At 38.3% G+C, this 14,382-nt stretch overlaps 1 long non-coding RNA gene and 1 other non-coding gene across 4 annotated transcripts; one reads left to right on the forward strand and one right to left on the reverse strand.

Annotated features, from left to right (window-relative positions):
- Positions 1–274: 274 nt before the first annotated feature.
- LOC125494526 (small nucleolar RNA R71) lies at positions 275–380 on the reverse strand. Its single transcript, XR_007270773.1, has one exon. It is a non-coding gene; the product is annotated as a small nucleolar RNA R71 (small nucleolar RNA).
- A 2,518-nt stretch (positions 381–2,898) lies between these two features.
- Positions 2,899–5,855, forward strand: LOC104905642 (uncharacterized). 3 transcript variants are annotated; one of them, XR_791749.4, is made up of 5 exons: positions 2,900–3,198; positions 4,467–4,528; positions 4,873–5,062; positions 5,280–5,365; positions 5,511–5,855. It is a non-coding gene; the product is annotated as an uncharacterized LOC104905642 (long non-coding RNA). The 3 variants fall into 3 exon arrangements; XR_791748.4 differs by having other exon boundaries at positions 2,901–3,198; positions 4,467–4,523; XR_002041156.3 differs by having other exon boundaries at positions 2,899–3,198; positions 4,467–5,062.
- Positions 5,856–14,382: the final 8,527 nt, after the last annotated feature.

Genomic DNA, 14,382 nt, shown 5'->3' on the forward strand with positions numbered 1-14,382 from the left:
TTTGAGATCAAGCATGCCCTCATTCATATGATCCAAAAGAACCAGTTTGGCGAGCATCCATCTGAGGACCCTGCAAATCATTTACAACGGTTTCAACAACTCTGTCGTACCGTTAAGCATCAAGGGGTTACTCCTGGTCAGTTGAAGGTCATGGTACATGAGTTTTCTTTGAAAGACAAAGCTAAAAAATGGTTGAATGATATTACATCAATTGAATGGAGTGTTATTTCTAAAGCATTCCTGAAAGTGTATTATCCTCCTACCAAGACTGCAGAAATATGACATAAACTTGCTACCTTTTAACATGAACCTAATGAAACACTGAAGGAAGCATGGAATAGGTTTAAGGACCTGCAAAGAGATTGCCCACACCACAATCTTGACAATTGGTTCATCACCCAAGCATTTTACAATGGTCTACAACCGCATATCAAGAGTACAATTGATTCATCTGTAGAGGGTGTTTTCGTAGATAAGGAGGTGGATGAAGGGTGCAGTTTTCTGGCCAACTTACCAGCAAATGATCATAGTTCTTCCAAGACTATTACAAAAAAAAAGTTGGATGCTGATGCATATGCCCTATCGTATTCACAAGTAGCCTAGTTGAGCATGAAAATGGATGCACTGAAATCTTCACAATGTAGTACTCCTCTTATGAGTATTAATGTGATGTCTTCCTTGGCTCCTATTACGTTACCTCTTACTGTGAGGTGTGTGGTGTTCAAGGCCACTTTGGTCATGATTGTTCCTATAATCAACCCGACTCGAATCAGATGGAGCATGTAAATGCTTTCAGCCAAGACCTCCATACAACCCTTACTCTTTAACACATTCAACCCGGGTTGGAGGACTATCCCAATTATTCCTACAAAACAACAATGTTCAGAACCCTTAACCCATGCCACAAGCCTCTTACCAACCACCTCATCAACACCCACCACCACATGCTGCTAGACCACAATACTACCAAGGGGCCTCTCAAAATCCCCTCCTGCTTTCATTATGCACTCACACAAGGCTATCAGCAGCAACCTTCTTCAACTGTAGGCTCTCAAGAGCCTACCCTGTCTGATGTGATGAAGATGACAATTTCTATGAAACAAAGTACTTATGAGAGTATTAAGGATTTGGAAAATGCAACGAAACACTTGGAGACTCAACTTGCTCAATTAGCTACAAACAGTACTTAAAGGTAGTCAGGTCAACTACCTGGATAACCCATCCCGAAGAAGACTGTCAATGCCGTTACGCTTCATAGTGGCACTGTTTATGATGCTCCTCCCATGCCCATTGATGATGTTGCTGCTAGCAAGGAGAAGGCGGTGGTAGAGGAAGAAGCAGAGAAGAGTTCGATGTCTGAGGTCGAACTAGCTAAGGAAGATCAGACAGGAAAGCAGAAGGAAAAGGTTTCTGAAACACCTATTTCACCAAGGTTACCTTTCTCCCATAGGATGCAGAATTCGAAGGTCAATCAACAACTTAGTATGTTCTTGGCTTTGGTCAAGAACCTTGAGGTAAAAATTCTTTTTATTGAACTTATTTCTCAAGTGCCTGGTTATGCTAAGTTTTTGAAAGATGTAGCTACTAAAAATAAAGACTTTGGTGGGGTAGAACGAGTCTCTCTAACTGAATAGTGTAGTGTTGTTTTACAAAATAGAACCCCACCTAAGTTGAAGGATGCTGGTAGTTTGTCCATCCCTAGCCATGTAGGTGCATTATTTATAGATAAGGCATTGTGTGATTCAGGTGCATTTATGTATGTCATGCCTTTGTTTGTCTGTAAGAAATTGAATATGGGAGCACTTAAGTGCATTCGAATTACTTTGCAAATGGCCAATTGTGTTATAAAATACCCTGTAGGTGTTTTAGAAGACGTCCCTGTTAGGGTGGGAAAGTTTTATATTCCTATTGATTTTGTTGTGCTTGATATGGAAGAGGATGCCCATATTCCTATTATTCTTGGTAGGTCGTTTCTATGTATTGTTGGTGCCGTTATAGATGTCAAGTCTAGCTCTTTGACTTTGAGTGTTGGTGATGATAAAGTCACTTTTAAACTAACAAATGATGTTAAGTCTCCTATGCTTTGTCTTGAGGAGACTGTTTTATCTGCACTCCAGCAGATGCTTTGTGCTGACCCTCTAGAGGTTGCACTTATTATGGATGTTTCCCCACGCATCGATGTTGAAGTCAATGCCTACATTATCGATTTGGAGGGACCTCAGGTTGAAAAGGGAAAAAGATCGGTCGTTATGGAAAATGTGCATTCTACCTATACACCTGAGGTAACATGCCCGACTACAAGCTAGAGTGGCAGTCTTATAAGGAGGAAATTTTTTGGTGATGGGGGTACTCATTGCCATGCCCCTCCGATTTGAGATTCAGGAGGTAATATGGTCATGTGGGACCTTTATAAACCAGCGCTGTGCGGGAGGCAACCCGTAATAATTTTTTTTTCTTCTTCTCTTTTTTTCTTTCTTTCTTTTCCCTTTTAGAGAGTTAGAAAGCGGGAGAGTACTAACGTTAAATTATCCTCTGAGCATCGTCCTATAGTTTAGCTTGTAGCACTGTGAACATTGCCACGTTCAACTTGGGGAAGGATTTCTATATGTATTTTCTCTCTGTTTTACTGCCTTTTAGTGTAGATTTTTTGCTTTCTTAGACTAGATTTCACTAGTGGAAAAAACTGCATGTGCTACTTGTCAAGTGCTTCGGTTGAATAATCAACCCAAGCACTTGTGAATATTTTAATATCAAAATTCACAAGTGCTTGGGTTGACTAGTCCACCGGAGCACTTGATGTCAAGTGCTCCGTTTGACAAGTCAACCCAAGCACTTGCACTTGCACTTGCACTTGCACTTGCACTTGCACTTGCACATAACCATAGCGCGCTTCACTTTATTTTATTTTTTGAAAGGAGCTCGCTTCACTTTATTACTTTTCCCTCGATTAATTTGGAACCCTCGAGAACTCAGTACTCCTCCTCCTTCGCTTTCGTCGTGTTACTGCACTCAAACTCCTCCCTCAAGAAAATAACTACACTCAAACTCCTCCCTAAAGAAAATAACCTGTCGTGCTACTGCGGTCGCCGTCCGCCGAACCTTCTCGTCCTCCTCCTTCGCTTCTCCGCCGAACCTTCTCATCCTCCTCCGTCACACAATCTTAGCTTGGTCGCACTCGCTTCTGAGCGCTTCCGTCTGGTGAGTGTTTTTAATTTTTCATTATTTTTGACCTAATTTCAGTAATTTCAGTTTCAAGATTACGTTATTTTCAAAACCACGCAAATTCGCCAAACAAATTTACATAAATTAGAAACATTGGCGGAGACAGCCTGAAATCGACGAACCATTATTTTCTAAGTAAAAAAAAATGAAATTTCTTACCTTGTTAATGGTGGAGAACTACAAAAATTGACCCATTAAAACTAGGGTTTTTTTAAAACTAAAAATCAGATACAAATGCTCAAATTTATTGTTAATCGCAGAACCAATCAAGTTGAAATCCAAAAATCTCAACCATAGTTTAAAGCTTTTTATGAATTGCTTGCAGTTTTAGTTATAAGTTAGGTTCCCAAAATCTTACTATATAGAAATAAGGTTTACTTGCAGTTCTTTTTATGAATTGCTTTTGCCTGTTAATAATTCAAGAAGCCTTGAATGTTCAACTCATTTTTAATTTAGACGGCCATCGCAGTACCTATGACATTTGGTTTTGGATGGTTCTCACGTCTCTGTAAGATATAGCTGATAATGAGATGTATCAAGATACATGTCAACGGCTCTTGCTCACATAGTTATTTGCTCATAGATTTAATTGTACCAGACATTAGCAATGGAGCTTTGCACTCTTTGTCAAATTTCAAGGATATCTAAAAAGTGTTAGGTTCAGACATCAGAATGACACCGTACGTATTTTGATTTTGCCGATGAATTACTATTTGGTAGCTTGGGGACATGAGATTTTTGTCCTTAGCACTTCTATAAATTGGTGACACCTCTTTGTGTCTTCCTTTTTTTTTTGCTTTCTATTGGTCTATATTCTATATAATATGAAATTATATGTTGACAAAAAAAAATTTATTTAGCTCTTCTTGTTAATGTTATGGGAATAATGCCCCATTTGCATATGGCCAATCCAGTATCTTTGCTGGATAATTTGACAATTTATTTCGAGTCCCTCATCCTTCTTGTTAATGTTATGGGAATAATGCCCCATTTGCAAAGTTTGTCATTGAGGCACTTGTACTAATCCTAGGTGGTCAAAATTGAACCCAGCATTCCAATCCTATCTTTGTTATGGAGCATATAGATGGGAGATCTGTGCTATTTTGTTGTAACTACACTTGTTTGTTTGCATAAAGATATCTTGATAAATTCGTAGTAAGTGTGACTGCTGATCTTGTGGCTTTTTTCTATGCCACCTCTCTATAATTCTGATGCTTGTTTGGCACAAAAATGTTTGTTTTCAGACTGTTTGACTCAGCAAAAGCTTTGGCTTTCAGTAATATTCCAACATGCATGGAGAGGTGAGGTTAGGGTTGCATAGCTTCGATAATTCACCAAGAACTTTTGGTTTTTCATTTTTCGCTTACGTTTATGTGATTTCACATGCCTGCTATAACAGGTCAAGGAAACTATTTTCACAACTCTTATTAGGAATGGCATGTTTGATAATTCCCATATCCGCTTAAGTTTAACTCGCGGCAATTTCTTTTTATCTTTCTTTTTCTGCAAGCTGTTCATATGTTTTAAGTTAAGATATTTTCTACACAGTATTGTTGTTCCTTATATATTAGGATAGTAGCTACTAATATATAATGCTTTCGAGGATTTTATTTTTTGCAACTATTAATGTAATTTTTGCTTTAAACCTAGCATCCATTTGTGGTGTCATTTCGACTGCACGTGAGAGTTGAGACATGTTGGCGTCAAGTTTGAGAATAGTTTCTTTATACTATACTGCTTCACATGTCTAACGTGTCTGAAGAATAACTGTTTTCCGGATTTCTGCAAGTCACTTCTGGAATGAGTCCTGCATTCAATCTTTATGGCTGCACCTTAATAGGTACTTTTACTTCCTTAGTATTCTTCTTTGAAAATATTGACTAGCTTTAATACGTCTTGGCATTGGTTAGCAATGATGTCACTTGTATGAAGTATCTAGTTTTTCTTCCCTTTTCTCCAGTCCTCCAGATATTATCCTTTCAGAATGCGTGCCATCAATATGTAGATTCCAAACCTGCAGTTGAGATCTAAATAAATCCTTTTCTGTGGAAATGCAGTGCTTGCTGAATGGAAACCACCTGTCTATGATAACACCAAGGGTGTAGTTTTGGTTACTGCTTCAACCCGCCGTAATTCTCCAAATGTAAGAATGCTGCTCTGTTATTACTGTATGAGTGTATCAATATGAGCTTTTGCTTGTCCATTTGCATACTTTTCTATTCTTCTTCATGGTGGTAGGGTTTATGTTTTAAGTTATATATAACATTTACATCAACTGATCGATACAGGAATATATGGTCATTTCATCCAGCTCCTGGAGCCTGGAAGTAATGAAAATTTTAAATGGGTGATGGGAGCTCCGCTGATTAGCTTTTGCCACAGCACACTTTGACTTTTGAATACCCTTCTGGCATCATAAGGGTATTCCATCTATTAGTTCAATAATTTATTTTTTGAAGTTGACCATCTATCTACAGTCATGGTCTTACTATGCAAGATATCATTAATTGATTGACATGGTTAATGTGTGTGAAACTTCATACTGAAATTCTCAGACGTTATTATATGTACATTGTCATGACTCATGAATCTTTATATGGTGACTCTGATAAGATACTTGAGATTTTACTTCACTTTTTTTGCTAGTATTTCTTTTAGCTCTTCACAGCAAAGACAAATTTATGTTTTCCCAATGTAAAGATGTTATTGAATGGACTATTTTTCTTTGATCACTGAAGTCAAGGGGGAAACAAGTATTATTCAACATGCTTATGGATTTAAATGATGAACTTGGGTTATATAAATGCAAATTATTATAGATATGAAACACTGAGAACATGTATACTCGTTGTATTAAAAAGTTTTGCTCTATGTAACACCCCATCCTTCTACCACTAAGATACTAAACAATATCTAATCAAGAAGTATTAAAAAGACGTTAGCGGAAATAATGTCGGGACGGTTATGCTACTCTAAAACAGTAATTAAAGATAATTCCTCAAACCAAAGTTTCATAGCTTAAAAAGGGTATTAATATCCGAGATCACATCATACTTCTAAAATAAAGAAATATCCCAATTTTATCATATTATCAATCCAAAAACTATGAGACATGAAAGTCTCCCGATAAAACTTAAATAAAACTAAATATCCTTGAAAGCTATCCAAAAGTAAGTCTCTCTATGGTCTACATAGAATTCATCTACCAAAAACAGTACTAGGAGCTTCTTCTCACTACAAACTCTCACTCTGCTAGCCCAAGCAGTCACAAGTATAGCAGTCATTTCCATCTGCAAGGAAGTATTAAATAATTCCATAGTCAGTGGGGAGTAACTAGCAGTTCTCCCAAAACAATAGCGATCAAAGCACGATTCAGAATTAAATTATTAAGAAAGGAAAAATCATGCAATCATTACAACAATAGCATGCACCTAACCATAAAGCTCATAGGTAAAACATGTGATCATCAACAATAAGTAAACATGATATAGTGAGTGAAACAATTCTAATATATATAAATAATAATAAATCAAGAATTCACAAGTTATTGAGCCAGAAACCGAACGCCAGTGATTCGCAAATTACTTCCTAAGGTTGGTCAGATCGCAATCTCCAGGTCAGTCTATGGGCTTACGTTCCCCACTGCCTGTGTCTAAGAATGGCCAAACTCCCGATGCAGGGTAGAACACGCAGAACTCCCTGACCTCTCGGACGACAACAATTAACCCAGGTGTACCCCTAGTTCGCAAACCAGGTGGTTGGCATGTTCTTCACCGGGACTACATCTATCCCACCGGATGTTCTTATCTCAAAATACAATCATACATATAATCCAAGTATCATTCATCTAAAATGTTCATCAAAAAGGGGATGCCACCCGGCCTTATACCCACAGTTCATCAAAACAGTTCTTCATAATTTCTCAAAATAAATCACTTACAACTTTTTAACAGATGTCTCCCACAATAAACACTTGAACACCACTAAACATCATCAATGATATTATACTAGTATTTACAGCAACCACAATTCAATAAAAAATACACCACCAATGAACTCTAAATCATATTCGTTGAAAGAGTAGTAAGAATTAATCATTTTCTTTCATAAATCAAACATATACATATGGTTACCAAATGGTACATACTGCATACTACTGAAATTCAGCAACCTAAAATAAAATAAATTATGAATTATTTCTGATTTACAAGCCCTTAAATAATTTAAAAGTGTATCCTCAATTTCACAACAAAAACACAATATTAATTAATATACTAATAAGTTTGAGCAGTAAAATCATACAAAAATTATCATACAACTCTAATGGCTCTACTGACATGGTACAATTTTTATTTATAAATTTCGGACTCCAGAAGTATTTTTAACAGTTAAAATATACAGATTACTAAAATAAGCCAAAATAATAATTAAAATTATAAACAGACGCCCAAAAATTACCAAAAATTTAAATAACATGAAAAAACTCATGGAAATAAATAATATTTAAAGAAATGAATTTTTCAGCCTCTAGAAATGATTTCATGATTTATATACTGACAGAAACGAAATTACAAAAACAGATATACAAATTAAATAAAACAGTAAACAGTAGGCAAAAATTATTCTAAGGCATGGAATACATACTATGCATGTAACATGATCTAAGAAAAATAATTTCATCAATTTTAACATTCGTTCAATAATTATTATGCAATTTTGCCAAAAACGCACAAAACACCAATTAAATTAAATAAATACCAAAAACAATGCGAAAATTATGTTTCTCTACACAGTATTGACATAGCATGTAACAAGTATATTCATGTCAAATTTCATCCATAATTTCATTCAAAAATATTTTAAATAATTCCTAGCGTAGTAATCTAATACCGAATGATACTCTAATCACTATGATTCTAAGATAACTACTAGTTACCTGGATCGTCGGAGGCGAGCTGAATATTTCTGGAAAATCCCAATATAGACCTGTGATCCTCTCCTTCTTCAAATTCCCAAGCACCAAGTATAAGAAAAAGGCAACAAGAACAATTCACGAACAATTAACAAGGAGTAGAAATGAAAAATTTTGAGAGAATGAAGAAGATGATGATGGCCGAATTACTTGGAGTATGGCAGCAAGGAGTTTGATTTTCTAATCAGAATTTGAAGTGATAAGGTGGTTTAAAGAGGTTTAATTAGGAAGAATCATTAGGGGGTTATGGGAGTTACAAAGCAACAAAGAGTCACAAGGAAAAATAAAAAGAAAAGAAAGAAGAGAGGCTCTCCTTTTCCTTCACTTGGCCGGCTGTCAAGCCCAACACACCCACAAAAATTTTCGGCCCAAATCAACAAGAGTCCATGCTTCAAAAGCCCGCTACGCGATAAAACGATTAATTCCTAAATCGCGCCTAAACTTTGAAAATACTTAATAATAAAAATAATTCTAATAAATTATATTATAAATATAAATGAAATAAACACATTAACACGCCATAAATAAAATAATAATTCAGCTCCCAAAATTATAAAATAAAAATAATTAATTTAGAGAAAATAATAGTTTTAGGGGAAACTTTTGCGAAAAACTAGGGGCAAAATTATGGGTTGTTACAATCTCCACTCCTTAAATAAAGTTTCGTCCTCAAAACTTAGAAAACACACTAACACGACAAGAGCACAAATAGTACCTGAAACGAATAGTTCCAGGTATTTCAGTCGCATTGACTCTTCGGTTTCCCAAGTAGCTTCTTCGTACTTTTGACTTCTCCAAAGTACTTTCACCAAGGGAATCGCCTTCCTTCTAAGACACGGTTCTGACGGTCCAATATACGAACAGGTCGCTCTTCAAAAGTCAGATTCGGCTCAACTGGCACCGACTCAACAGGGATCACATGCGAAGGATCACTACGATACCTGCGCAACTGCGACACATGAAACACATCATGAACCTTCGACAGCTCTGGCGGCAAAGCCAAACGATACGCGACCTCCCCAATCCTTTCAAGAATCTCATAGGGACCTACGAACTTCGGACTCAACTTGCCTTTTGACCAAACCGCATCACTCCTTTCATAGGAGAAACCTTCAAAAGCACCTTATCCTCCACCTCAAAAAAATAGGTTTCCGACGAATCAGCATACGACTTCTGCCTATCTTGAGCAGCCTTCATCTTCGCTTGAATTACTTTCACCTGCTCAAATGTATCCTGAATTAACTCTGGGCCCAAAATCAATGAGTCACTGATGTCGCTTCAACAAGTAGGACTACGACACTTCCTTCCATATAGAGCCTCATACGGAGCCATTTGGATACTAGCTTGATAACTATGTTATAAGAAAACTCCACCAAGCTAAGAGACTTGACCCAAGACTGTTGAAATTCTAAGGCACAAGCACGAAGCATATCTTCCAAGGTCTGAATAGTTCTCTCAGTCTGACCATCGATAGCTGCATGAAATGCAGTACTCAGCTTCAACTTCGAACCAAAAGCCTCTTGCAAAGCAGTCCAGAAATGGGATAGGAATCGCAGATCACGGTCAGAGACAATGTCTTTGGGAACCCCATGAAGACGAATGATTTCATTAGCATAAGCTTCAGCTAACTCTTCCATAGACCAAGTGTTCTTCATCGCAATAAAACGAGCCACTTTGGTCAACCGATCCACAATCACCCACACAGCATTCAATCCACCAGCAGCTCTAGGCAAACCCATCACGAAATCCATCGAGATCGAGTCGAACTTCCAAGCAGGAATAGGCAAAGGTTGCAACAAACCACCAGGCCTCTGATGCTCGATTTTCACCTTCTGACAGATCAAACACCTAGCCACGAACTCGCAACTCTCTCTCTTCATACCAGGCCACCAAAAATTAGCCTTCAGATCCTTATAAAGCTCGTCACCCCCAGGATGAACGGAATAAGGAGTACTATGAGCTTCCTCGAGAATCTTTCTCTTAAGCTCACACTAGTAGAATAAATGCTTATTGCTGCTGTCAAAAAGTTGGCCTATTGCTGCAGTTTTGGGCGCGCAGCAATTACGGGGGCAGCAATAGGTAATAATTATGTTGCTGCGGTTTTAAACCGCAACAATATTTGAACATATTGCTGCGGTTTCTCATTAAAACCGTAGCAATATACTTATTTTTTATTAGATTTATATAGCATATTGCTGCGGTTTCTGGGGAAAATCGCAGCAATATGCTGTAATTAATAATAAAAAAATAGACATATTGCTGCGGTTTCTTGAAAAAATCGCAGCAATATGTACTGGTACAGGTAAAAAAATAAATTTTTTTTACATTTTACCATCAAATTTGAAAGCCAAAAAGTCTAAAAAAAAAATGAAAGATTACTTATTGAAACTAATAACAAAAAATTATTATACAAAATTCAAAAACATAAAAAATACAAATTTAAATATATTATTACTCTTATGGCAAAGGAGGCAGTGAGATTAAAGATAAATGTACACACAACCCACCTTCAACAGCAAAAATATTTAAGGCAGCAATTACAAAAATATTGTAACTAGTAAAATCATACATAAATAATTACAAAAATATTCTAAGAACAACAACTACAAAAATAACAACAATTACAAAAATAAAAAAAAATAGCAATCTCCTAAAAACTGGAACGAACTGTTACACTGAAAACTCAAAGAATTACAACGAAAACTAGAACGAGCCACATCCACGACAACTGAAAACTGGAACGAGGTACAGCCACGACGAGCTACAGCAAACGACGAGCGAAAATCTGAAAAAATCAACCAGAAATAATAAAAAAATGAAATTAACCGATCTGAAATAATAAAAAAAATGAAAAATACATAAATCTGAAAAAATCGAAATGAAAAAAAGAACAAGAAAAGATAAAAAAGAAAATGAAAGGAGTCTTCGATCTGAAATTTTCGAGCTTATGATAAACGAAGAGCGACGGCAAACGGCGAGCCATAGCCACTTCGAGTCTTCATGAAATCTTCGAGATGATAGAATAGCCGACGAAGAGGAGAGAGATCGCGTGAGGGAGGCGTAGGAGATAGAGGAGAGAGACCGCGTGAGGATCTGAGGGAGGCGCATATTGTAAGGTTTGGTTTAGGGTTTGAATTTTATGAGTGAGGAAGGCGCAGGAATAAGGGATGCGTTTTTGCCTACGCATATTCCTCTGTCGCCATGGTTGAATGCAGGAGAGGAGAGGCGAAGAATTGAGAGTGAGAGGAGAGAGAGAGAGAGAGGCGTGAAAGAAGAGGAGAGGCGTGAAAGGAGAGGAGATGAGAGAGAGAGGAGAGAGTGAGAGGCGTGAGAGGAGCACCGTTTTTTTTAGGGTTTAATGAGAGGGTGCCATCTTAGACAACATTATATAATATTGCTGCGTTTTTTTATAGAAACCGCAGCAATACATTAAAATATTATTATTTTAATGTATTGTTGCGGTTTCTTTAAAAAATTGCAGCAATATGGCTGGTCAAAGTAGTCAATTAAATTTGCAAAATTATCCCGTCACTATCTATTGCTGCGGTTTTGGCTGGGAACCGCAGCAATACGTTTATTTTTGATTTATTATTTTCTTTTGACGTGGTTTATTGTTGCGTATAGGTAAAACTACAGCAATATAGCCGCAGCAATAAGCAATTATTCTACTAGTGTCACCATCATTGGGCACACACCAACGCCCCATAAACCTCAAGCTATCATCAGCACATATCTCAAAATTCTCTGCACGACCTTACATCTTTGCTTCACGGATCTTCTCTAGCTTCGGATCACCATTTTGCTTGCTTCTTAACTCCTAGAACAACTCAGGCTCAGCACTCATGGAACCCAACAAAGCAGACACATAACCCTGAGGAACAACCTCGATATCAAGCTTGCGAAACTCTTCACACAATTCACGAGGCATGACCATAGCAGCGTTTAATGAATGCTTACTCTTGCGACTCAGAGCATCCGCTACTTTATTCGCCTTACCCTCTTGGTAATCCAGGGTCAGATCATAATCCTTGATCAATTCAAGCCACCTTCTCTGCCTCATGTTAAGATCACGCTGAGTGAAGATGCACTTCAGGCTCTTGTAGTCAGTATACACCTTACACGGAACACCATACAGGTAGTGTCGCCATATCTTTAGTGCAAACACCATAACTGCTAATTCCAGATCATGGGTCGGGTAATTCCTCTCATGCACCTTCAGCTACCTCGAACCATAGGCTATTACTTTCCCTTGCTGTATCAAAACACAACCCATACCATTCTTCGATGCATCACTGAACACTTCATACCCAACGCCCTCAGATGGCAGAGTAAGAACAGGAGCAGAGGTCAAACTCTTTTTCAGCTTCAGAAATGCCACTTCACAATCCTTAGACCAGATGAACTTGCAGTCCTTGCGCATCAAGCGAGTCAGAGGTTGAGCTATCTTGGAGAAATTTTGAACGAACCTCCTATAATAACCAGCCAGACCCAGAAAACTCCGAATCTCGGTCACATTATGAGGACTCTCCCACTCGACAACAGCCTTGATTTTAGCGGGATCCACCTTGACTCCTTCCTTGCTAATTACATGCCCTAGAAAAGCAACTTCCTTCAGCCAGAACTCGCACTTAGACAGCTTTGTGAACCACTTTTGCTTGCGCAAAACATCCAACACCAGTCTCAAATGCTTCTCATGCTCCTTCTCATCCTTAGAGTAAACGAGAATATCATCAATAAACACAACCACACAAGTATCCAAGTACTCGTGGAAAGAGCGATTCATTTGATCCATGAAAATTGCAGGAGCATTCGTGAGACCAAAAGGCATCACTTCAAATTCATAGTGCCCATACCTGGTGCGAAAAGCAGTCTTCGGAATATCCTCCTTCTTCATGGGAATTTGATGATATCCGGATCTCAGATCGATCTTGGAAAATACCCCAGCACCTTTTAACTGATTAAACAGATATTCAATGCGAGGCAATGGATATTTATTCTTGAACGTTACCTTATACAGCTCACGGTAATCGATGCACAGACGCATACTCCCGTCTTTCTCTTGACAAACAGAACAGGAGCACCCCAAGGAGAAACACTAGGCCGTATGAAGCCCTTATCTATCAACTCTTGCAATTGAGTCTTCAACTCTTGCAATTCAGACGACGCCATTCTATACGGAGCCTTGGATATCGGAGCAGTACCCGGTACTAAATCAATGCAGAACTCCACATCTCTTTCAGGAGGAATACCTGGCAACTCTTCAGGAAATACATCAGGATAATCCTGAACTACCGGAATACTCTCGAGCTAATCTTCAGATGACAAATCCTTCACCATGCAAAGGTATACCACATCACCTCTTTGACGCATCTTCCGCATTCTCACAGCTGAAACCCACTTAACACCCTTCTTCACTACCACACCAAAATAAGAAGTCCTTTTTCCCTTAGAATCTCGGAGCACCATCACGACACTGAATGCAGGCATGATACTTCGATAACCAATCTATTCCAAGGATCATATCAAACTCTGACATAGGAAACTCCTTAAGATCGGCTGGCAACTCAGAACCCAGAATACTGACAGGCACGCCCTTGAACTCAGAATGACAGGGATAATTCTCACCAGACGGAAGAGATATTAGGGACTTAATAGGAGATCTAGAGGAAAGATTAGCTTTTCGAACAAAGGAACTAGCAACAAAAGACACTGTAGCACCAGTATCAAACAGAACGAAGGCAGGGATATTATTTACAAGGAAAGTACTAGAGATGACATCAGGATGGACATCGGCTTCAGCTTGCGTCATCACATAAATCCTGTTCTTCGGAGGAGCAGAAGAACTAACTGGCTTTGCAGGACCAGCAGAAAAAGACGGAGCTCTAAGATTCTTAGAACACTGGAAAGACTTGTGCCCCACTTCCTTGCAATGGAAACAAACGACAGTCGATCCATCACAGTTCTTCCCCAGATGAGCAGCCTTACCACAAATTCGACACTTGCTCGGATCAAAACTCGGATGATAACCAGATCCGAAACCCTGTTGATAACCCCCTCGACCAGACGGCTCATACCTCGGCTTCTTGGGCGGGAACTGAACATAGGTAGCAGCAGCAGCCTTAGCAGAATCCTCCTCTTTCAAAGAGGTGTGAATACGTAGAGCTATCTCATAGGCTCCCTGGAAAGTC

The sequence above is a fragment of the Beta vulgaris genome, chromosome 1 (assembly GCF_026745355.1).
Source record: "Beta vulgaris subsp. vulgaris cultivar EL10 chromosome 1, EL10.2, whole genome shotgun sequence".
Taxonomy (NCBI): domain Eukaryota; kingdom Viridiplantae; phylum Streptophyta; class Magnoliopsida; order Caryophyllales; family Amaranthaceae; genus Beta; species Beta vulgaris.